The following is a 24936-nucleotide window of genomic DNA, read 5'->3' as shown; positions in this document are numbered from 1 at the left end:
GTAGATTTGGTATCAAGAGGATTAGACTCCTCCATATCTAATGCAATCAATACTTCTTTAAGTAAAGAACGAATAAACTCCATCTTAAATAAATATGAAGATTTGTCAGTGTCAATATCTGAGGCAGAATCTTCAGAACCAGAAAGATCCTCATTAGAAACAGATAAGTCAGAATGATGGCGGTCACTTAAAAATTCATCTGAAATATGAGAAGTTTTAAAAGACCTTTTACGTTTACTGGAAGGAGGAATAACAGACAGAGCCTTCCTAATAGAATTAGAAACAAATTCTTTTACATTAACAGGGACATCCTTAACATTAGATGTTGAAGGAACGACAACAGGTAAAGGATTATTACTAATGGATACACTATCTGCGTTAGAAAGTTTATCATGACAACTAACACAAACTACAGCCGGAGGAATAGATACCAAAAGTTTACAACAAATGCACTTAACTTTGGTAGAACCAGCATCAGGCAGCGTCTTTCCAGAAGTAGATTCTGATCCAGGGTCAGGTTGAGACATCTTGCAATATGTAATAGAAAAAACAACATATAAAGCAAAATTATCAAATTCCTTAAATGACAGTTTCAGGAATGGGAAAAAATGCCAAATAAACAAGCTTATAGCAACCAGAAGCAATGAAAAAGTGAGATTTAAATAATGTGGAAAGAGGTGGAGACAAAAATTATGCCCACATTTTTGGTGCCAAGTATGACGCCCACATTATTGGCGCCAAGTACAACGCCCATATTTTTGGCGCCAAGAATGACGCCACATCCTGTGACGCCGAAAAAAACGACGCACACATTTTTTGGCACAGAAAACGTCTGAAACACATATACGTAAAAAATGATGCAACTGCGAAAAAAACTTCCGGTGTCAATTAGGGCGCCGCAAATGACAAAATTTTGCGCCAAAAAAGTTTGCGCCAAGAATGACGCAATAAATTGAAGCATTTTCAGCCCGCAGGGAAAAAAGACCACCTCCATGGGAGGCAAAGTTTGTAAAACTGAATTGTGGGTGTGGTGAGGGGTGTATTTATAGGCATTTTGAGGTTTGGGAAACTTTGCCCCTCCTGGTAGGAATGTATATCCCATACGTCACTAGCTCATGGACTCTTGCTAATTACATGAAAGAAATATACAATTTACCTTATTCACAATGAATCGCATTAAAATATCACAATAAAATACCAGAATATGGACCGCTAACTTTAACAGTGCCTAGTTAAACAATATAACAAGATACTTTAACAGCCAATTTCTATGTCAATCTATCTGAGCTGAAATAAATCTTATTCAGCTACAATAAGGTAAATTCTAATATATATATATATATATATGAAAACAAAATTAAAGTATATGTCACTACTAAGAGTGATATAATACCAAAAACTGCGCTCTCTAAGAGTTAAATAACTCACATGAAAACAGGAAAGGAACAATTATACCACATATAATATGATATTTCAAACACTTAAACTCAATTTGAATTATATGTTGTGTATACAATTTAAAAAAAAAAACTCAATATTGTAGAAAATTAATATATTTGATAAAAAGGATAAATGATGGCCCCACACAGTGTTAAGGGATCTAGGTAGGTGCTGGCTGCTGTATTCACAAACGCATCCGTTATCCCACGTATAGAAGAAGAAGATCTGAGGCAAAGACAAGAATGGTACCTCTGACGAAGTGGTGACGATACCACGAAACGTGTAAGGCCACACCCACCTTGCGTCTCGACAGCAGTGAACAGCTGATTGAGCAGCTCCCAGTGAGCGGTAATTTTAAGCAGCATTAGCCTCTTTTGTAGCGGTTCTATTTGGGACATTTTGTACTTTGCCCACGCCGAGTGAGGACACATATAACAATATAGCCTCTATCACACTTCCTGGGAACTGGGACATTTAACCACCAGAGAGGACATGGGACTGATAACAACCACAACTGCTAGTGAGCATTTAACCTTTTGGAGCCTGTACATACCTCATTTTGTTTGAGGGCATTTCTTGTGCTTTTGTGCGCTTTTCTGTTCTTGTCTTTGCCTCATATATATATATATATATATAGTTGAAAATATAAATTATTTAGCACTAAATATGACCAGTTAAACTACACAGGACTATGAACATGAGCTTAAAATACAAATTGTGCCCTTTTAAAAATGACTAACTTTAATTAATGTAGCAATAATTAATGTATTTGCTTTAAAATATTAAATTATAGTCACTGCCATACGTTACCATATATCTCAGCTTTCTCCGATAAGTCCAGTTTCACCTCATAAATTAAAAGAGGTATTTTTACAAGATGAATAAAAGTTAGGTCCAGATTTGCTTTATAGACACTAGATTCCAAGGCAACAGTTTGTCAGTCAAAATTCAGCAGCAAAGAACTCTCTTTTTTTTCTCCTGCATGAGGCTATATCACGTGATATACCTCACCTCTTTTTATTCTAATCATTGGTGAAATTGGGATGCGCTCTTACTGAAACTTGTCTTTCCATTGGCCCTCGGATGCTTGTCTCTCATTGGCTCTGGGATCTGAAGATCTCATAGGCTATTTGGTTTGGCATTTGTTTTAAACAGTCAATTTGTTTGGCTGTCATACCAGTTTTAATCCACTAGGGGTAGCAGATAACCAGAAATGCAGTTTCATTTTTAACACTGCTAACAGTAAACTTTAGATTCATATATATTTTTAAAATGTATATTTAGTGTATTCACTATTTCTTGCCTCAGCAAACAATTATGTTCAATTTGTATAGGGTCACTTAATATTATTTAATCTGGGCAACAATATTAAACAAGATACACTTCCCACAATACAAAGTAATTTTTATACATTTCAAATATATGTGTATTTAAAAGGATTTTAATACTTTTAGCATGAATCTAATTAGTTATCTTAATATCACATACATACCTTGAGATCAGCAAACAGATGTATATTGGATTACTCTCCCATATCAATATAAATATTGCATATCTGTTTATCTCTTGCTGAGTGTATAAAAACATATGATGTTATTTATATTTTTCATTTAGCAGACATTCACATTTAATATTATACAAACAGACAATTTCATATCCATTTATTCGTACCTATCATTTAATAGTCTGAGGCACATATTTAATGTTCGAATCCTTAAGACTTCTATGTTTTCAAAAATACATAGGTTAAGATATGTTGAAATCTTGATTCTTATTCCCATATTACCTTTCTTAGGCATAGACAATCTCCCAGATTCATATGTTCATATTTAATTTATATATATATATATATATATATATATATATATATATATATATATATATATATATATATATATATCCATCCATTTGGGTATCTTAAACTACATGAACAATAGGCACAATTTCTTTATCTTAGATCTAGTTTCCCATGTCATACAGAGACTTGAAACGTCAGCTCGTCTGGGAGCTGTGTATGGGAAACTCCGCAGGGGATAATTTACACCTAGATGGTATAAGCCACATCTATTCAGAATGTTTGTATATTCCCTTATTTTTATAGATGGGCCGTCTGTTTTTTTACAGGGGTTCCTGTTGTCTAAGTAATTAATTTCTTTGGCTAAATTAATTAAGAGATTTCAATCTGGGAAGGCTATCGAACAATAATTCATTAGAAGTTATCTCTCTTCTGAGACCATGATCAAAGGCTCTTTAGATGTGACATTATCTCTTATAATTTGGGATCAATGTTTGTTTTTCTTTAGAAGTCCTGTCTATTTCTTTTGTTCTATAAGTCTGTAGTTGAGAGCAAAAGGGAGGGGTTGATATCACCCATTCCATTGTTTGTTCGCAATGCAGCTAAATCAATTCATAGTAGATATTAGCTAAATGAAATATTAGATTCTATGATACATCTGTAGTTTATTTAAGGTTACTTCACAGATACCCTGACATCACTCAGTCTTGGGGACTGTGAGGATGGCTCAATATCCAACTGAGGACAGACATTGGTGGGTGGTGGTAGTTATTGTTGTTGTGGTGGTGGCAGCGGCATTTGTTGTGCCATGGAAGGGTGCTGTATCTGCTGTTGAGGTGGCATATAGTACAGATGCTGTGGTGGAGGATGCATCTGCTGATGCTGTGGTGGTGGAGGATGCATCTGATGATACTGTGGTGGTGGAGGATGCATTTGCTGATGCTGTGGTGGTGGAGGATGCATCTGATGATATATCCTCACAGATGAATATGGGGATGTGGCAGGAACATTTTCAACCTCATAGGCCAGTGGCTGTTGCTCATCCCCTTCAAGCATGCAGAGATAGGAGTATCCAGCTTCAATAGCATCCCCCTCCTCCTCACTGAATTCCGGAACATCACTGGCCTCCAGTCTTGTTGAGGACTCATACTCATGTTCCGATTCTGAAACATAAATTGTTATAAATAATTAATATGATGAAACATAACATTTGAAAATCATATATATATATATATATATATATATATATATATATATATATATAATAAAAATTTAAACATATTTAACCCGAGCGGTATATTTAAAGATTGTGCCTCCAAGCGACTTTTTGTATTACACATATTCCATATATATGATATAGATAGAAAGAATTAAAATCTATACCCTTGCTTGTTTGAGCAGATAGCCACTCCAGAAATCATGATGAATGTATCCACTACAACTATGTTTAGATGCACTTAAAGGTGCAGTAAAGTAAAAATTAAACTTTCATGATTCAGACAGAGCATGCAATTTTAGGCAACTTACTAATTTACTCCTATTATCATATTTTCTTCCTTCCCTTGGTATCTTTACTTGAAAAGCAAGAATGTAAAGCTTAAGAGCCGGCCCATTTTTGTTTCAGAACCTTGGTTGCTCTTGCTTATTGGGTGGCTAAATGTAGTCACCAATCACGAGCGCTAGACAGGGTGCTGAACCAAAAATGCAAACTGAGCTTACATTCCGACTTTTTCAAATAAAGATATCAAGAGTATAAAGAAATATTGATAAAAGGAGTAAATTAGAAAGTTGCTTAAAATTGCTGCTCTATCTGAATCATGAAAGAAAAACATTGGGTTTACTATCACTTTAAGTTAATGTGCCAATCAGACTCTGCATCATGTAAAACATTATTTGTCCTCAACCTACCTAGGTATGTTTTCTACTGATGCTTGAAAACAATTGATTACTAACCATATGTAAAATAGGAACATTCTATATTCTGTATTACACATGTGCATGATTACATTGATATTTCAAGCACAAAGCATATGTATATTTCTGATGTTAACATATATTTGTTACAAATAAAACATTTATAACATATGATATTTAATATTCACCTTCATAGACCTCTTCAGCTGGCACTGATGTGTCCATTGTCCCTTTGCATACCAGGACAGCTTCACCAGAGATGACATTAGAGAGCATCTCCTCCCATGACTTCACGTGGAACCGCTTACTAGGACCACCACCTGTCCCACGTGCATATTTAGCCTGCTGTGCCATCTTTGCCTTCGTTTCCCTCCTGCAGTCATGATATCGATGGTTTATGCTGGCAGTAGAACAATTGTGTCCTAAGCAGCTGACTGCCACTCGTATCTCCTCCCACAACTTATTCTTGACACTCGCCCTCAGGTTAGGGTTCTCCAGCTGAGGTGCCCTCTCCAAGTAAGCCTCAATTAGAGCCTCCTTCTCCTCCTCAGAGTACCTCTCCTCTCTTAGCCTGCCCTTCACACCTGAAGGGCCAGCAGACACAGACTCTCCCTTCTGTGACTGGGGACCAGCCCTCTCTCCCTCCTTTGTCCCTGCAGGCTGTGACAGGCTACCACCAGCCCCACCCCCACTTGCCACAGTGTGCCCCATTCTCCCTTTTCTTTGTGTGCCTAGTTGAGACTTACTCCTTCCACCTCTACTTCTCTTCCACCCTCTCTCCATCCCTCCTCTGCCAGGGTTTGAGGAAGGATAAATCCTCCATCCAAACTTCGGCTCCTAGACTTGCCCATACTACTCCCTACATCCCCCCTCCCTCTTTCCCCCCCTCTCCACTGCCCTCCCCCTAGCCACCCCCTCCCAAATCCACTAGGCCTATCAATCCCTTTCTCCTTCCTCCCTAACTCTAACCTAACACTAAAGTCCCTAGCTACACTAATTCACATAACCTTAAATTAAATTTCCCAACACCAACTACCTAACCTATCTAGACCCTAACAATCTATATTCTATATCCCTGCAAATAAAAAAAAATGTTGGGGTGAAATTAAACAAAGGGATGTAAATTTAAAAAGGGATGGGCTAAATAGTAAACAATAAATAGGATTAGAACAAAATTAAAGCAAAATAATAAGGAATGCAAATGAAGAAAGGTGTTACGGTTACCCTTAGTCTCGCTGAGAGATGGACCGCTTAGTAGCCTGGATCCCTATTGCTAAAGAGGGGAGAAGCTGCTTTCCATAGTATTCTATATGAGTCTCGCAAATATAGAATAATCTCCCTTAGCTGCAGTACAGCTAGGATACCCTTCTGCCCACAAAAACGAGTCAACGCTGCGATTGAGGGTCAAAACAAGAACTCAGGACTGGGATGCCCAGCCTGCTTTTTATTAAGGTTACATGCACACAGGGCACTCCCAGGGGGAGAGGGGGGGAAGCACAAAATCCCCCATCACACATTTAGATAGAGAGCACTGTCCTTTGACAGGCCACAATAGGATTACAGTACTTAAGATAACAAGTTTACAAGTTCATCTTATCAATTAGCAGTCTGGCTCCAGAGGTGATTAGACAATAGTTTCTAAAAGCTGAAAAAAAAGAGTTAACTCTTTATGAAATGAAACTTGTTACGGTTTTCTTGGAGCCCTTCTTAGGCGCTGGCTTGCTGGTTCAGGCATTGCTGCTGGGAAATAAGCTCTTCACAACAAAATAACTAATGCTTCTGTAACATTGCTCCCTTTCTGTGGAACACTCTGGCAGACACGGTCTGACCCCTTTTCGGGGCAGACTAAGGCTGTCCAGACCGCTGGTTATGCGGGGCTGAGGTCGGTTTGTCTGGACAACCCGTCGGCGTTGCCATTCTGTTTCCCAGGTCTGTAAGTAATGGTGAAATTGAAGGTTTGCAACGATAAGCTCCAACGTAATAGCCTGCCGTTATCTCCAGAGACCCGGTTCAGCCACACCAACGGGTTATGGTCGGTGACCAGAGTGAACTCCTGACCATATAAATAGGGAGTCAATTTCTTTAATGCCCACACCAAAGCCAAACACTCCTTTTCGACCGCTGCATAGCTGACTTCGCGGGGCAGGAGCTTCCGGCTGATGTAGGCAACTGGATGCTCCCCTCCATCTTCGCCTACTTGGCTGAGGACGGCTCCCAGCCCGAACATGGAAGCATCGGTATGGACGATAAAACGTTTGTTAAGGGCTGGGGCCGCCAAGACAGGAGCGTTAATTAGAGCATTTTTGAGAGCCTGGAAAGCCGTTTCACAGTGGGGAGACCACAGGACCTGTCGAGGTAAGTTCTTCTTGGTCAAGTCAGTCAGGGGTTTGGCAAGTGTGCTGTAGTCTGGTACGAACCGTCTATAGTACCCTGCCGTGCCCAGGAAGGCTAGGACCTGAGTCTTAGTGATGGGGGTGGGCCAATTGGCGACAGCTTCTATTTTGGCCGGCTCTGGTCGCTGCTTTCCACACCCCACCCGGTGACCCAGGTACTGTACCTCGGCCATCCCAAAGTGGCATTTTTCTGGCTTCAGAGTCAGGCCAGCAGCCCGGATCTGATCCAGAACCATTCCCACATGAGCTAAGTGGTCCTCCCAGGACTCACTGTGGATCGCTATGTCGTCCAGGTAGGCGCAAGCAAAACTCTGGAAGCCATCCAGGAGCCTATCCACCAAGCGCTGGAATGTAGCTGGGGCATTCTTCATCCCAAACGGCATTACCCTAAACTGATATAAGCCGAATGGGGTGACGAATGCCGACTTGGGGATAGCCTCCGGGGCCAGGGGAATCTGCCAGTAACCTTTGCAGAGGTCAATAGTGGTCAGGTAATTTCCCCTGGCTATACGATCGAGTAGCTCGTCTACCCTGGGCATAGGGTAAGCGTCCGTCACGGTATTTTCATTGAGCCTCCGATAGTCTACGCAGAACCGGGTGGTCCCATCTTTCTTGGGCACCAAGACAACTGGGGAGGCCCAGGGACTATCGGAGGGCTCAATTACCCTGAGCTGGAGCATCTCATCGATCTCCTTCTTCATTCCTGTCCTAACTGCTTCGGGGATTCGGTACGGAGCCTGGCGCAAGGGAGCTTGTCCCGGAGTATCTACCTGGTGGGTGGTTAAAGTAGTGTACCCTGGCTTCGGGGAGAAGGTGAGGTGTTTGGACTGGAGGAGTTGGTTGAGCTGCTCCCTTTCAGTGGGGCTAAGTCGGTCCCCTATCTGAACCTGCGCCACTATACCTGTGGGGAGGCTCTTTTCTAATAGGTCTGGAATGGGTAAACTGTCGGGGTCTTCCTGAGGGGAACAACATACGGCCGTCACGTTCTCTGGTCGCTCAAAATATTCCTTGAGCATGTTTACATGGAATGTCTTTCTAAGATTGTTGTCGTGGCAGCTAGCTATCACATAAGTGGTGTCTCCCCTTTTCTCTACGATCTGGTAGGGACCCTGCCAGGACGCCTGCAATTTGTCTGTCTTCACCGGCTTAAGTACTAACACCTTTTGTCCTATGGTGAAGATTCTCTTTCGGGCCCCCCGATCGTACCATACTTTCTGTCTTCTCTGGGCCAACTGGAGATTAGCCCGCACGGATTTGGCTAATTGCTCCATTCGGTCCCTGAGTTCCAGCACGTATGGCACAATTGGGACACCGTCAGCCTCCATCTCTCCCTCCCAGTGCTCCCGGATCAGGTTTAGGGGTCCCCGTACCTTTCTTCCGTAGAGCAACTCGAAGGGAGAGAACCCTGTCGTTTCCTGGGGCACCTCCCGATAAGCAAATAGGAGGTGCGGCAGGAAGCGTTCCCAGTCTCGGTATTCCTGAGTGAACGTCTTGAGCATTTGCTTGAGGGTCCCATTGAACCTCTCACACAGCCCGTTCGTCTGGGGGTGGTATGGGGAGCTTAGGAGGGACTTAATTTTGCAAACCTGCCAGAGTTGTTGGGTCAATTCAGCCGTAAATTGGGTGCCTCGGTCGGATAGGATTTCTTTTGGAAATCCTACCCGGGAGAACACCTGTACTAGTGCATTCGCTACCGTATCCGCTTGTATGTTGGATAGGGCGACAGCCTCTGGGTACCTGGTAGCGTAGTCCACTACGGTAAGAATGTATCGCTTACCGGAGGGACTAGGGGTAGCCAGTGGTCCCACTAGGTCAATAGCAACCCGGCTGAAGGGTTCCTCTACAATGGGCATATTTACTAGCTGGGCTTTAGGGTGATCGCCTCGCCTTCCTACTCGTTGACACACATCGCAGGTGTTACAGTAAGTTCTAACGTCAGCGTGCACCCCTGGCCAAAAGAACGTGTGAGTAATGCGGTGTAGGGTACGGGTAACGGCTAGGTGGCCTGCTAAGGGGATGTCGTGGCCTATTTTGAGGATTTCTTGACGGTATTTGTGGGGCACTACCAGCTGTCGCCTACGCTGTCCCCTTTTCTCTGTCCAGCGGTATAGTTTCCCTTTTTCCCATAAGAATGTTTCGTTATCTGCCCCGCCCCCTCCGGTCTCTGCTCGTTCCCGGTACTTTTGTAAGGTCGGGTCAGTCTTAGACTCTGCCTCGAAAGCATCTGGGGTGTCCCAGGGTATGGGGCCTAACCTGTCAGGCAAGGTCGGGGTAGGTCTTACCTGTGTCTCCCGCACTGGTGAAAGCTCTCGCTCCGTCCGGGCTTGGGCCCGTGTAGTCACTGGGTCCGCCTCGTTGTTGCATACTGGAGCATAGGCAGAAGTCATGGGGCCCAAATCGTTGCCCAGTAGTACTTCGGCAGGTAAATTATCCATTAGGCCCACGTTCACAGCCCCCTTTCCCGCTCCCCAATCAAGATGCACTTTAGCTGTTGGAATTTTGTACACATCCCCCCCCGCCACTCTAACGGCCACAGTCTGTCCGGATCGCTTGTGCTCTGGCACCAAATGACTCTGTACCAGCGTGATAGTAGCCCCTGTGTCTCGCAATCCCTCGGTAGATCGCCCCTCGAGCCATACCCTCTGCCGATGGTGCTGGCGGTTATCTGAGGCAGCATATACAGGGTCTGCCTCGTGAAGCGGCCCCACATATCCCTCCATAGGGGCCTCTTGGTTAACACAGAGGGCCCGGGCCGGACTATAGGACCCAGAGGGGTAATTGTAATTCCTGGGTGTCTGGTGCGTATTAAGGGGGCAGCTAGCCATGAAATGCCCTGGTTGCTTGCATCGGTGGCAAGTCGGTCTGGGACGCTCAGAGCTGTTATTGGGTGGTCCTGAGTGTCGGACGGGCCCTGTGGGCACCGGGGCTCGGAATTCAGCACGAGGGGGTGCACGGTAAACCTCTCTGGGTTCGACCCGTGCTGGAGCTCGGTAGTTCATGGGTTCGTGAAGACGGGAGTCATAATGTTCATCAGCCAATTTGGCTGCTTCTTCTAAGGTAGAAGGCCGCCTGTCTCGCAGCCATTCCTTCCCTTGCTGTTCCATGCCATTATAAAAATGTTCTAAGAGAAACAATTGTAAAATTTCCTCCCCAGTCACCGCTTTACTTCCGCTCAGCCAGTGATTTGCCGCTCTCCGCATTCGGTGCGCCCATTCCATATGGGTATCGTTAGGCTTCTTTTCCGTGCCCCGAAACTGTCGGCGATACGTGTCCGGAGTTACAGCGTACCGTCGCAACAGTGTCTCCTTAACTAGCTCATACTGTGTCACTTCCTCAGCACCCAGAGTACTAAAGGCTTCCAGGGCTCGCCCGGATAGTTTCCCAGACAATATCGTGGGCCACTCTCTGTTGGGAATCTGGTGCAGGGCACATTGCCTTTCGAAGTCCGCCAAATATTCATCAATCCCTGTCTCGCTCTCTAGGAAGGGTCGAAATGCCGCATAGGGTATCTTGGGCCTCCCAGCATTTTCGACAGGGATGATTACCTGCGGGGCTTCAGCATTGCGGTGTGCGTTCGCTAGGTTGAGTTCGTGGGCTCGAGTCTCTCGTATATCCTCGTCCGCCTCCGCCATCAACTGCTGTACCAATTCCATGGAGGGGTTCGGCCCGTATAATGAGAGCCTTTCCCGAACAATCCTGGTTTTTTCGTCACTAATTGTGGTCGGTGTTTCCGCCATTGTGAAGCTCTGATCCAGTTCGGTCAATTCTGCGATCAGCTCTCTCCTCGGCCGGTTGCTGGCGTACCCCCCTCTGCTTTCAAGTAAATCCTTTAGGGTTGTACGCTTCAATTTTTCGTAAGCGCTCTCCATCCGTTCTGTACCTCTCCTAGGAAATCCAGGAAAATCCCGCCGCTGCCGCCAAATGTTACGGTTACCCTTTGTCTCGCTGAGAGATGGACCGCTTAGTAGCCTGGATCCCTATTGCTAAAGAGGGGAGAAGCTGCTTTCCATAGTATTCTATATGAGTCTCGCAAATATAGAATAATCTCCCTTAGCTGCAGTACAGCTAGGATACCCTTCTGCCCACAAAAACGAGTCAACGCTGCGATTGAGGGTCAAAACAAGAACTCAGGACTGGGATGCCCAGCCTGCTTTTTATTAAGGTTACATGCACACAGGGCACTCCCAGGGGGAGAGGGGGGGAAGCACAAAATCCCCCATCACACATTTAGATAGAGAGCACTGTCCTTTGACAGGCCACAATAGGATTACAGTACTTAAGATAACAAGTTTACAAGTTCATCTTATCAATTAGCAGTCTGGCTCCAGAGGTGATTAGACAATAGTTTCTAAAAGCTGAAAAAAAAGAGTTAACTCTTTATGAAATGAAACTTGTTACGGTTTTCTTGGAGCCCTTCTTAGGCGCTGGCTTGCTGGTTCAGGCATTGCTGCTGGGAAATAAGCTCTTCACAACAAAATAACTAATGCTTCTGTAACAAAAGGGATGGGCTATATAGTCAAATTAAAAAAATAAATAGAAAAATATATGAGATTAGAAAAAAATACAAAAAAATATGGGATGTAAATCAAAAAAGGGATGGGCGAAATGTATAAATAAATAAAAGTAAAATAAAGTTGTATAGTGGTTAAGGGAAGGGTAGTTAAAGGGGAGATGGTAAGTGGGATAGGGGGTTAATGAAAAAAAATGGGAATGTGTTTGTATCAAATAAAAGTGTGTGTGTTTGTGTGTATACAGTAATGTGTGTTAATTAACTAATGTATGGATGTGTATGTGTGTGTGTTCCTAATATTATATGAGGCCTACAATAAGAATATATGAAAATAAAATATCAAACTCTCCACTAACTCTCAAAACCACCAAACTCCTACTAGCGCAACCCGTGTCTTTCTCTCTAGAGGTGATCACAGGTAAAGAGCGCAGGCGCAAACCATTATTTTTATAGACAGAGGTCGGGTTACCATGGCAATGCACTTGTTATGGTGCGCTTTTCGTCGAATCCGACATCGGTTGGCAGTGCAAACTTACGTACGGTCAAAAGAAGAGTGACTGCGTGCAACACACTATTCTTTTGAATGGAAACCTGGTACTAAAATGGAGCCGTAAATTACTTTTAGCTGTCGGACGCTTCGGTAGCTTAGGGCTCCATTTTTAATGGCTCAGTGGAAGCAAGCCCTAGGTATTCAATATCTCACACATTTTGGCTTCCAAGTACTGTTTTAAACACAGAAAAAAAACACTTCAAGATAGCCGTTATGAGTTTTTTGACTCTCGTCAGCAGAAGGTAGATTTAAAGGAACAGTCTACTCCAGAATTTTTTTTATTTTTTTTAAAAGATAGATAATCCCTTTATTACTCATTTCCAAGTTTTGCATAACTAACATGGTTATATTAATATACTGTACTTTTTACCTCTGTTATTACCTTGTATCTAAGACTCTACAGACTGCCCCTTATTTCAGTTCTTTTGACAGACTTGTGTTTTAGCCTATCAGTGCTGACTTATAGGTAACTCCACATAAAAGTAAGAGATATAGAATTATTGAATAGAAAATTAATTTAACCCAGAAATACTCTGAATACACTCTTATCAATTCACTATGTGATACTTGCCTAGATTTGCTAATTTTCTATTCAATTTTTAGAAACAATGTGCCAGTGAGCTACAGTCCATGTGCTGCATACTACATCTTCTTATTAGTCTGTGCATATAAAGCCTAGTCTTCTATTTTCCACCACCATTGGGCAGAGGAGGAAGATAAAAAAGGTAAGAGTTACTACTCCCTGCCCCTGTTCTCACATTCCACAACTGTCTAACCACACCCCTGGACCCCCTTGCTCTGCCCTCGGAACACCTGTGACTCTGCCCAGACCCTGCCCATGAAACACCAGTAGGTACACCTTCACCCACCCTGTCCTCAATTGTGGAGCACCCTCAACTACACCTAAGAGTGTTCCCCCCCATAAAAAACTTTCTAGCAAAACTATACTGAGAAATCAAATAAACCCTGGAGCCCAGCCCCCTGGCCCTTTAAATTGCCTGCCAAGTGTTTTAAGGGGCCATTGATCTTCCCCCTGGTCTCCACACCTACAGCCCTGCTATCAGGAGTAGAGCAGCCTTGAATTGATGCGCTATGCGTGCACACAAGGCTCGCTCCATGACCTCCCTCTGCACGCTCTGCCAACTGTGGCCCTAAGGGGCTGGAGGCCCAGCAGGAAATCTCCTTGCATCCTGGCAGGCCAATCTGGCACTTCTTCCTAGAACCAACACTGATTGAGGGCATTTTTGATAAAGGTTACTGACAGACCTTCTAACCATCCAGGATCTTGCAGGTTTCTCTCAGGTTTAGGAAGTCTGCCCATTGTCCTTCCTGCACCTTCATAAAAGGGTTTTAGAAAACAGCACCTCAATACCTTTGGCTGAAACGTTGTAGTTTTTGCTTGGACCCCATGTGAAAGAATAAAAGTCTATTTTAAAAGTGTTAATGGCTGGAACAATCTTTTGTTTGGACTTCCTGCACCTTCCCCAGTAAGAGCAAATATTTCAGTTTCTTGGGACTGCTACAGTTCTACACCACAGCACACAGTAACTCAATGCATCACTTCACACCACAGCCAGCCTCTTCCAAATGTGGCTCCACCTACCAAACAACAGTTGGCTTCCCTGTTCCTGAAAACTTCAGGGAAATGTTTGGTGCTATGTACTTAAGCACTCAGACAGTAGTAAGTACATTGTGGTTCCCCTGTAATGTATATAGCCTCGTTTCTAGACCTGTTATATATTTACCCATAGGGTTATGTGGGTGATAATATTGGTGTTTAGGGAGATTATAGGATCTGTGGCATTTAAGCCAAGTGCTGAATTAGACACTAGGGGGCATATGTATCAATGTGCAAGCTAACATGATATGAAGTAGCGTATCATGTCCGCTGCACATCGCTACACAACGATAATTTCAGACAACATATGCTGTTGGCATTTATCATTGCACCAGCAGTTCTTGTGATGCAATCGGGTTGATTTCTGTCTGCCGCCTCAGAGCAGGCTCGCCTGAAACAAGGGGCCTCAAGCTCCATATGGAGCTTGATAAATATGCCCTAGATATTCATAGAAATATGGTTAAAACATAACACTTTATTGAACATATATACAAGCGTGACAATATCTATAATTGGGAATATAGGAAGGTGGGAAATATCCTGAACACCTCTTAATTTGATCTATATCCGAACACAAATTTAAAAACAAAGGGCCATGTAGTCAGAGGGAAAGGTGTGAATGGTATATTGAGTGTATTAGGTATAGTGAGAAAAAACTGTCATTCATGCAGATAACAGACAGCCTATATAAATATATATATACAAATTCATCTTGAACTCCTACTATTCTGCCCTTAGTCTCCACAAGCAACACTACTTCTCTACTCTTATCTCTAATCATTCTTCAAACCCAAAACGTCTGTTCTCCACTTTCAATACTCTCCTCCACCCTCCCCTACTTCCTAATACAACTTCTCTGTCAGCTCAAGACTTTGCCAGTCACTTCATTAACAAAATTGACTCCATCAGACATGAAATCAGCTCTCAACATAATTCCATTCTCTCCCCCCCCTCAAATGCTCTCACTCAACTACAACCCTCATAACCTGAAACTTATTTCATTCTCCCCTGTTACTGAGGAAGAAGTTTCGGCACTTATACTGCGCTCTCACCTCACTACCTGTCCCCTTGACCCTATCCCCTCACAGCTACTCCACTCCCTCTCTGCTACCCTTACCCCTATACTAACACACATTTTCAACCTCTCCCTCAGCACTGGTACATTTCCATCATCAATAAAACATGCACTGGTCCCACCTATCCTCAAAAACCCTTCTCTTGATCCTACCTCCCCATCCAACTACCGCCCTATTTCCCTCCTCCCTCTTGCTTCAAAGCTTCTCGAAAAACCAGTATATGCACACCTATCCCATTTCCTTACGTTAAACTCCCTTCTTGACCCGCTGCAATCTGGATTTCATCCCTATCACTCCACAGAGACAGCTATTGTTAAGGTCACCAACGACCTACTTACAGCAAAATCAAAAGGCCACTTCTCTCAGCTTATCCTCCTTGATCTGTCCTCAGCCTTTGACACTGTCGACCACCCTCTTTTGCTCCAAACCCTCCAATCCTTCGGCATCTGTGACACAGCCCTTTCGTGGCTCTCTCCCTACCTGTCAAACCATACCTTCAGTGTATCCTTCTCTGGGGCCTCCTCTGCCCCGTCACCACTTTCTGTCGGAGTACCGCAAGGCTCTGTCCTCGGTCCCCTTCTCTTCTCAATCTATACGTCATCACTTGGTTCCCTAATTAAGTCAGACGGTTTCCAATATCATTTGTATGCCGATGACACCCAAATCTACTTCTCTGCACCAGACCTATCTCCTTCCTTGCTAACCCGTGTCACTAACTGTCTTTCTCACATCTCTTCCTGGATGTCCTCTCACTAACTCAAGCTAAATCTCTCTAAAACTGAGCTCCTCATTTTCCCCCCTTCTTCCAAAATCTCCACCCCCAATCTCTCTATAACTGTCGACAACTCCATCATTACCCCTACCCCGCATGCCCGATGTCTCTGGGTCACACTTGACTCAGAGCTTTCCTTCACTCCTCACATTCAGTCCTTGGCTAAAGCCTGCCACTTCCACCTTAAAAACATCTCCAAAATTAGACACTTCCTTACACAAGACACAACTAAGATTTTAATCCACTCTCTCATTCTTTCCCGCCTTGATTACTGCAACTCTGTCCTCTCTGGTCTCCCCACCTGCCGCCTAGCTCCCTTACACTCCATAATAAATGCCTCTGCCAGACTCATCTTCCTTACACGTCGCTCTTCATCTGCTGCTCCTCTCTGCCAATCCCTTCACTGGCTTCCTCTTGCCTCTAGGATCAAACACAAAATTCTCACTCTGACATACAAAGCCCTCAACTGCACTGCTCCCCCCTATATCTCAGACCTTGTCTCCAGATACTCTCCCTCCCGTCCCCTTCGCTCTGCTCATGACCTCCTACTCTCCTCCTCTCTGGTTACCTCATCGCACTCCCGTTTACAGGACTTCTCCAGACTGGCTCCCATCTTGTGGAACTCTCTGTCTCGCCCTACAAGACTCTCCCCTAGTTTTGAAAGCTTCAAGCGCTCCCTAAAGACTCTACTGTTCAGGGATGCATACAACCTATGCTAACCTTACTTTATACCAGTTCCACTCCTCCATTGCTATCCCCTGAACCCCCTTAAGTCCAGCTGTTTGTAGATCACCTTCTTAAGAGCTAATTACAACAGTGCAACTCTTGGCAGGGCCCTCTACCTATCTGATCCCTTTAATTGTTTTGTTGTACTACCCTCTGTTTACAGCGCTGCAGAATCTGTTGGCGCACTATAAATAACCGATAATAAATAATAATGATATATATATATATACATATATATATACATATACACACACACTGTGTATATATATATATATATATATATATATATATATATATACACATATACACAGTATACATGTTCAATAAAGTGTTATGGTTTTTAACCATATTTCTATTATGTAGGTCATAAGTAAGGGGTACTCCAGGGCTTGAACTCTAGTTTAATCTTGATGGAGAGACATAACAGGTAAACAAATGACAAATAATGAAACATAAGTTAAAGGGACAGCTTAGTCCAAAACAAACTTTCATTATTCAGATAGGGCATGCAATTTTAAACAATTTTCCAATTTACTTCTATCACCAATTTTGCTTTGTTCTTTTGGTATTCTTAGTTGAAAGCTAAATCTAGGAGGTTCATATGCTAATTTCTAAGCCGTTGAAGGACAGTTTTTCACCACTAGAGGGTTTTAATTCATGTGTTTCATATAGATAACACTGTACTCACGCACGTGGAGTTCCTAGGAGCCAGCACTGATTGTCTAAAATGCAAGTCTGTCAAAAGAACTGAAATAAGAGGCAGTTTACAGAGGCTTAGATACAAGATAATCACAGAGGTAAAAAGTGTATTAATATAACTGTGTTGGTTATGCAAAACTAGGGAATGGGCAATAAAGGGATTATCTATCTATTAAAAATAAATATTCTGGTGTAGACTGTCCCTTTAAACTGCACCACTTTAATAACAAACACCAAGATTACAAATTGTGCGCAAATCCGTGTGCGTAAATAACGCAAAAAAATTAGTGGTATCGCACTCTCCATAGCGCTGCCATTACAAGGTACTGAAAAACCTTCTTTTGTTGTTCTGTATGGTCCGTTAAGCTCCATACCCCACAAAACCCAAGGCCTGACTTGACGTGCTCATGCATGTTTGCCTCAATAGACATTAATGGAGAGAAAATGTTAGAAAAAAACTAACACCTGCGATCGCGGAATGTCGATCGCCGTAACGCAATCCCCATTTATGTCTATAGGGAAAAGAAAGCTATTTAAAAACCTAACACCCTAACATAAACCCCTAGTCTAAATACCCCTAATCCACCGCATCTGACATCTGGCCACTCTGTGTCCCTCTCTGCATTGGACAGCGGTAGTGCCGATCGTTGGTGGGTGGGAGGGTAAGGAGGGAGGCGGGTGGAGGAGGCGGTAGGTGGGTGGCAGTGGGTGGGACCACTCGACCACGCTACAGGGAATAAAAAAAAAACACCCAAAACTGTGTCATTAAGGGGGAAGGAGGGAGGAGGAAGTAGGGACAATGAGGGGGTGTCCCATGTGGGATCCGTTAACAGAAAGGGATCTGGGAGGGGGGGTAGTGTACTGAGGGGGGGCAGGTACACTACAGAAAATATGGGATTTTTATTTATTTTTGCAGCAAACTGGGTACTGGCAGACAGCTACCAGTACATAAGATGGTGGAAAATAGGTAGAGGGGGGAGGGTAAGAGCTTTTTTTGGGGGTGGATCCGGGAGGTTGGGGCATTAGGGGGGAACCTACACTGCAGAAAATATATTTAAAATTTTTTTATAAAAAAAAGGCTTATTTTCATTACTACTACAGTAGTACAGGGGGTGGGATGTGTCAGGTGGGAAGCTGATCTCTACACTAAAGCTAAAATTAACCCTACAAGCTACCTAATTAACCCCTTTACTTCTGGGCATAATACAAGTGTGGTGTGCAGCGGCATTTAGCGGCCTTCTAATTACCAAAAAGCAATGCCAAAGCATATATGTCTGCTATTTCTAAACAAAAGGGATCCCAGAGAAGCATTTACAACCATTTGTACCATAATTGCACAAGCTGTTTGTAAATAATTTCAGTGAGAAACCTAAAATTGTGAAAAGTTAACGATTTTTTTAATTTGATCGCATTTTGCGGTGAAATGGTGGCATGAAATATACCAAAATGATCAATACATCAATACTTTGGGTTGCCTACTAAAAAAAATATATATAGTTTTGATAGGTAAATATAAAAAACTCTATTTCTGTTTAAATGTAGTGATGGCAAAAATGCTAAAAATGCTCTGGTCTTTTAGGGAATTTTTTGTCTGAAATGCCCGGTCCTTAAGGGATTAAATTAAATTTTACAATATAACTATCTTAAAACAAATAAAAACTTACCTGTGAAATAAAAAAAAAACTAAGATTAAACTATAAATAAACATAACAATTTTAAGAAAATAAAATAAACTAAAAATAAAAAAAACTAAATTACAAAATTAAAAAAACCTAACACTATGAAAAATAAAAAAACACTAAGATTACAAAAAATAATAAACAAAATTATCCCAAATAATAAAAATTAAACCTAATCTAATAGCCCTATAAAAACAAAAAGCCACCCCAAAATAAAAACACCCCCTAATCTATCAATAAACTACCAATAGCCCTTAAAAGGGCCTTTTGCAGGGCATTGCCCTAATTTAAACAGCTCTTTTACATAATAAAATTACAAAGTCCCCCCTAAAAGTAAACCTCCCACCCAACCAACCCCCCAAAATAAAAAAAAAGGTCTACAAAACCTGTTACTCATTGACCCTAAAGGGGCATTTGTATGGGCATTGCTCTTTTGTGCCCATTAAAATAAAATAAAAGCCCTAATCTAAAAAAAAAACACCCCAAAAATAAAAAAAAGACCTAACACTAACCCCAGAAAATCTACTCACAGTTCCTGAAGTCCGGACATCCATCTGAGAATTCCTCACTCATATCACTCTCAGGGGTCATTTTATCAAATAGTCAACTGAAAATACGCTTGAATTCCGCGTTGTATTTGTCTCGAGATTGATCCGAGCCAAAAATCTGATCAAAGCGTCAAGATCGGCAAATGTTGAAATTTGTGGCGTAAAGTATGATCCCGTGATCTCAATCCGACGCAGATCGATGTTTGCGTCATTACAGATGTTTTGAATTCACATTCGACTCTATTTGACACTTTTCCCAATTTATCAAACATTTAACAGGTGCAACGTACCTAGTTTTCAATCATATAACTCAATGGGAGTCTGAAAACACAGAAAGCTTATGTTCGATGCTGCAAGAGAATGAAGTATATTACATAATAAAAGTAAATTAGAAACTCTATTAAAATTGTATACCCTTTCTAAATCAAACAATATTATTGCTACACATTTGGTGCACTAGTAGAAATAGGGATAAAAATGAAAAATATATTACTACTTATGGATTATGCTACAAATTTGTCTCTCATTACAAAGCAAGGGGACAATATTATTTCTACAAATTTGTTGAAAAGTTTTGCCCCAAACTTGTTGCACTAATAGATATAGAGAAAAAAATAAATACACAACATAATATAGCTAACTTCCTTTTTAATTTTTGTGAAAAAACTATATGCACCATGTTTAAGCCATGTAATAGAAGTCCCATTCTTCACTTCGCACCAATTTTGACTCAACACTTTTCACACCAATTATGACGCAAAATCCGTAACAACCCACAATCTAGTGAATTTTCAACCACTTTTGATTGGAATATGCATAATCACGATTTATGACATCAGCCAATCTGATTCAAATATACATTTTAAACTATCACTATTGAATCAAAATTCTCGATACTTGTGTCATTGATCACTCATCAGAACTTGTAAGTGCCATTTGTTACATTGTGTATTATACTTTGAAAGTATGTATATGTGAATTTAGAATTAAAGATAAACATTGATGCTGACATTAGGACACACAGTGTAATATTTAAGACAAGGATTTTAAAATTAGAATTGATGTTTGATTAAATATGATCTTAAGCTGATAGCTCAAAGGGATAGCCCACCTAACATTAAAATGTCATGAGTCAGATACAGCAAAAATTTAAATCAACTATGTACTGTCATGCTATTTTCATTGTATTTCTTCCTTCTCTTGAATTTCTTTTTTCAGTAAGAAATGTCATCTTATATGCCAGCCCATTTTATAACACCTGTGAAGGGGTGGTTTTAAAAACTAGATTGCAATCAGGAGGGGTTACACAGGTACAGAGAGAAAACTGGCCCAGCTCTTAAAATATCCATTGATTGCAAATAAATACATATGATACCCTGATTACATGTTATATTTGCAATTATTCCTGCTCAGAATAATAATACATTTACAATATATACTTATAGTGGTATAAATAAACACAGATATATGAAAGACAACATTGTTTAGAAACAAAAAAGGAATTTAGGGACATGCAAATATGTTTGTAAAAGATTTCTGACATAACACACACAAACATATATATATATATATATATATATATATATATATATATATATATATATATATATATATATATATATATATATATATATATATACAGTGGGGCAAAAAAATATTTAGTCAGCCACCAATTGTGCAAGTTCTCCCACTTAAGAAGATGATAGAGGCCTGTAATTTTCATCATAGGTATACCTTAACTATGAGAGAAAAAATGTGGAAACAAATCCAGACAATCACATTGTCTGATTTGAAAATAATTTATTTGCATATTATGGTGGAAAATAAGTATTTGGTCACCTACAAACAAGCAAGATTTCTGGCTCTCACAGACCTGTATCTTCTGTCCTCCACTCATTACCTGTATTAATGGCACCTGTTTGAACTTGTTATCAGTATAAAAGACACCTGTCCACAACCTCAAACAGTCACACTCCAAACTCCACTATGGTGAAGACCAAAGAGCTGTTGAAGGACACCAGAAACAAAATTGTAGACCTGCACCAGGCTGGGAAGACTGAATCTGCAATAGGCAAGCAGCTTGGTATGAAGAAATCAACTGTGGCAGCAATAATTAGAAAATGGAAGACATACAAGACCACTGATAATCTCCCTCGATCTGGGCCTCCATGCAAGATCTCACCTCGTGGGGTCAAAATGATCACAAGAACGGTGAGCAAACATCCCAGAACCACACGGGGGGACCTAGTGAATGACCTGCAGAGAGCTGGGACCAACGTAACAAAGGCTACCATCAGTAACACACTACGCTGCCAGGGACTCAGATCCTGCAGTGCCAGACGTGTCCCCCTGCTTAAGCCAGTACATGTCCGGACCCGTCTGAAGTATGCTAGAGAGCATTTGGATGATCCAGAAGAGGATTGGGAGAATGTCATATGGTCAGATGAAACCAAAGTAGAACTGTTTGGTAGAAACACAACTCGTCATGTTTGGAGGAGAGAGAATGCTGAATTGCAACCAAAGAACACCATACCTACTGTGAAGCATGGGGGTGGCAACATCATGCTTTGGGGCTGTTTCTCTGCAAAGCGAACAGGACGACTTATCCGTGTACATGAAAGAATGAATGGGGCCATGTATCGTGAGATTTTGAGTGCAAACCTCCTTCCATCAGCAAGGGCATTGAAGATGAAATGTGGCTGGGTCTTTCAGCATGACAATGATCCAAAACACACCGCCCAGGCAAGGAAGGAGTGGTTTCGTAAGAAGCATTTCAAGGTCCTGGAGTGGCCTAGCCAGTCTCCAGATCTCAACCCCATAGAAAACCTTTGGAGGGAGTTGAAAGTCCGTGTTGCCCAGCGACAGCCCCAAAAGATCACTGCTCTAGAGGAGATCTGCATGCAGGAATGGGCCAACATACCAGCAACAGTGTGTGACAACCTTGTGAAGACTTACAGAAAACGTTTGACCTCTGTCATTGCCAACAAAGGATATATAACAAAGTATTGAGATGAACTTTTGATATTGACCAAATACTTATTTTCCACCATAATTTGCAAATAAATTCTTTCCAAATCAGACAATGTGATTGTCTGGATTTGTTTCCACATTTTGTCTCTCATAGTTGAGGTATACCTATGATGAAAATTACAGGTCTCTCTCATCTTTTTAAGTGGGAGAACTTGCACAATTGGTGGCTGACTAAATACTTTTTTGCCCCACTGTATATTGTTGCTAGCTTAGGTTTTATTTTTATTTCACAGGTAAGTTTGTATTTATTTTAGCTAGGTAGACTAGTTAGTAAATAGTTATTAACTATTTACTATCTACCTAGCTAAAATAAATACAAATAAAATAAAATAAATACAAATAAAACCTAACCTGCCTTACAATAAAACCTAACATTACAATAAAATAAATTAAATTAATACAATACATTTATCTAAATTACAAAAAAATTAAACACTAAATTACACAAAATAAAAAACGAAATTATCAAAAATAAAAAAGAATTACTCCTAATCTAATAGCCCTATCAAAATAAAAAAGCCCCCCCAAAATAAAAAAAAAACCTAGCCTACACCAAACTGCCTTAAAAGGGCCTTTTGCGGTGCTTGCCCCAAAGAAATCAGCTCTTTTACCTGTAAAAAAAAAATACAAACAACCCCCAACAGTAAAACCCACCACCCACACAACCAAACCCCCCAAATAAAAACCTATCTAAAAAAACCTAAGCTACCCTGAAAAGGGCATTTGGATGGGCATTGCCCTTAAAAGGGTATTTAGCTCTTTTACTGCCCAAACCCTAATCTAAAAATAAAACCCACCCAATAAACCCTTAAAAAAACCTAACACTAACCCCCGACGAACCACTTACAGTTTTCGAAGAACAGACATCCATCCTCACCCAGGCGGCAGAAGTCTTCATCCAAGTGGGCAGAAGTCCTCCTCGAAGCCGGCAGAAGTCTTCATTCAAGTGGGCAGAAGTCTTCATCCAGACGGCATCTCCTATCTTCATCCATCCGGCGCGGAGCGGGTCCATCTTCAAGACATCCGGCGCGTAGCATCCTCTTCTTCCGATGGTCAACGAAGAATGAAGTTTCCCTTTAAGGGATTTTTTCCCCTTTAATTCCTATTGGCTGATAGAATTCTATTAGCCAATCAGAATGTAAGGGACGCCATCTTGGATGACGTACCTTAAAGGGAAACTTCATTCTTCGTTGACCATCGGAAGAAGAGGATGCTCCGCGCTGGATGTCTTGGAGATAGACCCCCTCCGCGCCAGATGGATGTAGAAGATGCCGTCTGGATGAAGACTTCTGCCCGCTTGGATGAGGATGGATGTCCGATCTTCGATAACTATAAGTGGATCGTCGGGGGTTAGTGTTAGGTTTTTTTAAGGGTTTATTTGGTGGGTTTTATTTTTAGCATAGGGCTTGGGCAGTAAAAGAGCTAAATGCCCTTTTAAGGGCAATGCCCATCCAAAAGCCCTTTTCAGGGCAATGGAGAGCTTAGGTTTATTTAGATAGGTTTTATTTGGGGGGTTTGGTTGTGTGGGTAGTGGGTTGTTTGTATTTTTTTTTTACAGGTAAAAGAACTGATTTCTTTGGGGCAAGCCCCGCAAAAGGCTCTTTTAAGGGCCATTGGCAGTTTAGTGTAAGCTAGGGTTTTTTTATTTTTTTGGGGGGGGTTATTTTATAGGGCTATTAGATTAGGAGTAATTATTTTTTATTTTTGATAATTTCGTTTTTTATTTTGTGTAATTTAGTGTTTATTTTTTTGTAATTTAGATACATTTTATTAATTTAATTTATTTCATTTTATTGTAATGTTAGGTTTTAGTGTAAGGCAGATTAGATTTTATTTCACAGGTAAGTTTGTATTTATTTTAACTAGGTAGCTAGTAAATAGTTAATAACTATTTACTAACTAGTCTACCTAGTTAAAATAAATACAACCTTAGCTGTGAAATAAAAATAAAACATAAGATGGCTACAATATAACTATAAATTATATTGTAGCTAGCTTAGGTTTTATTTTACAGGTAAGTATTTAGTTTTAAATAGGAATTATTTAGGTAATAATTGTAACTTTAATTTAGATTTATTTTAATTATATTTAAGTAAGGGGGTGTTAGGGTTAGGTTTAGGGTTTAATAGGTTTATTATAGCGGCGGTGTGGGCGGACGGCAGATTAGGGGTTAAAAATATTTAAAT

This window comes from Bombina bombina, chromosome 6 (genome assembly GCF_027579735.1).
Source record: "Bombina bombina isolate aBomBom1 chromosome 6, aBomBom1.pri, whole genome shotgun sequence".
Classification (NCBI taxonomy): domain Eukaryota; kingdom Metazoa; phylum Chordata; class Amphibia; order Anura; family Bombinatoridae; genus Bombina; species Bombina bombina.
This window is presented reverse-complemented; position numbering follows the sequence as displayed.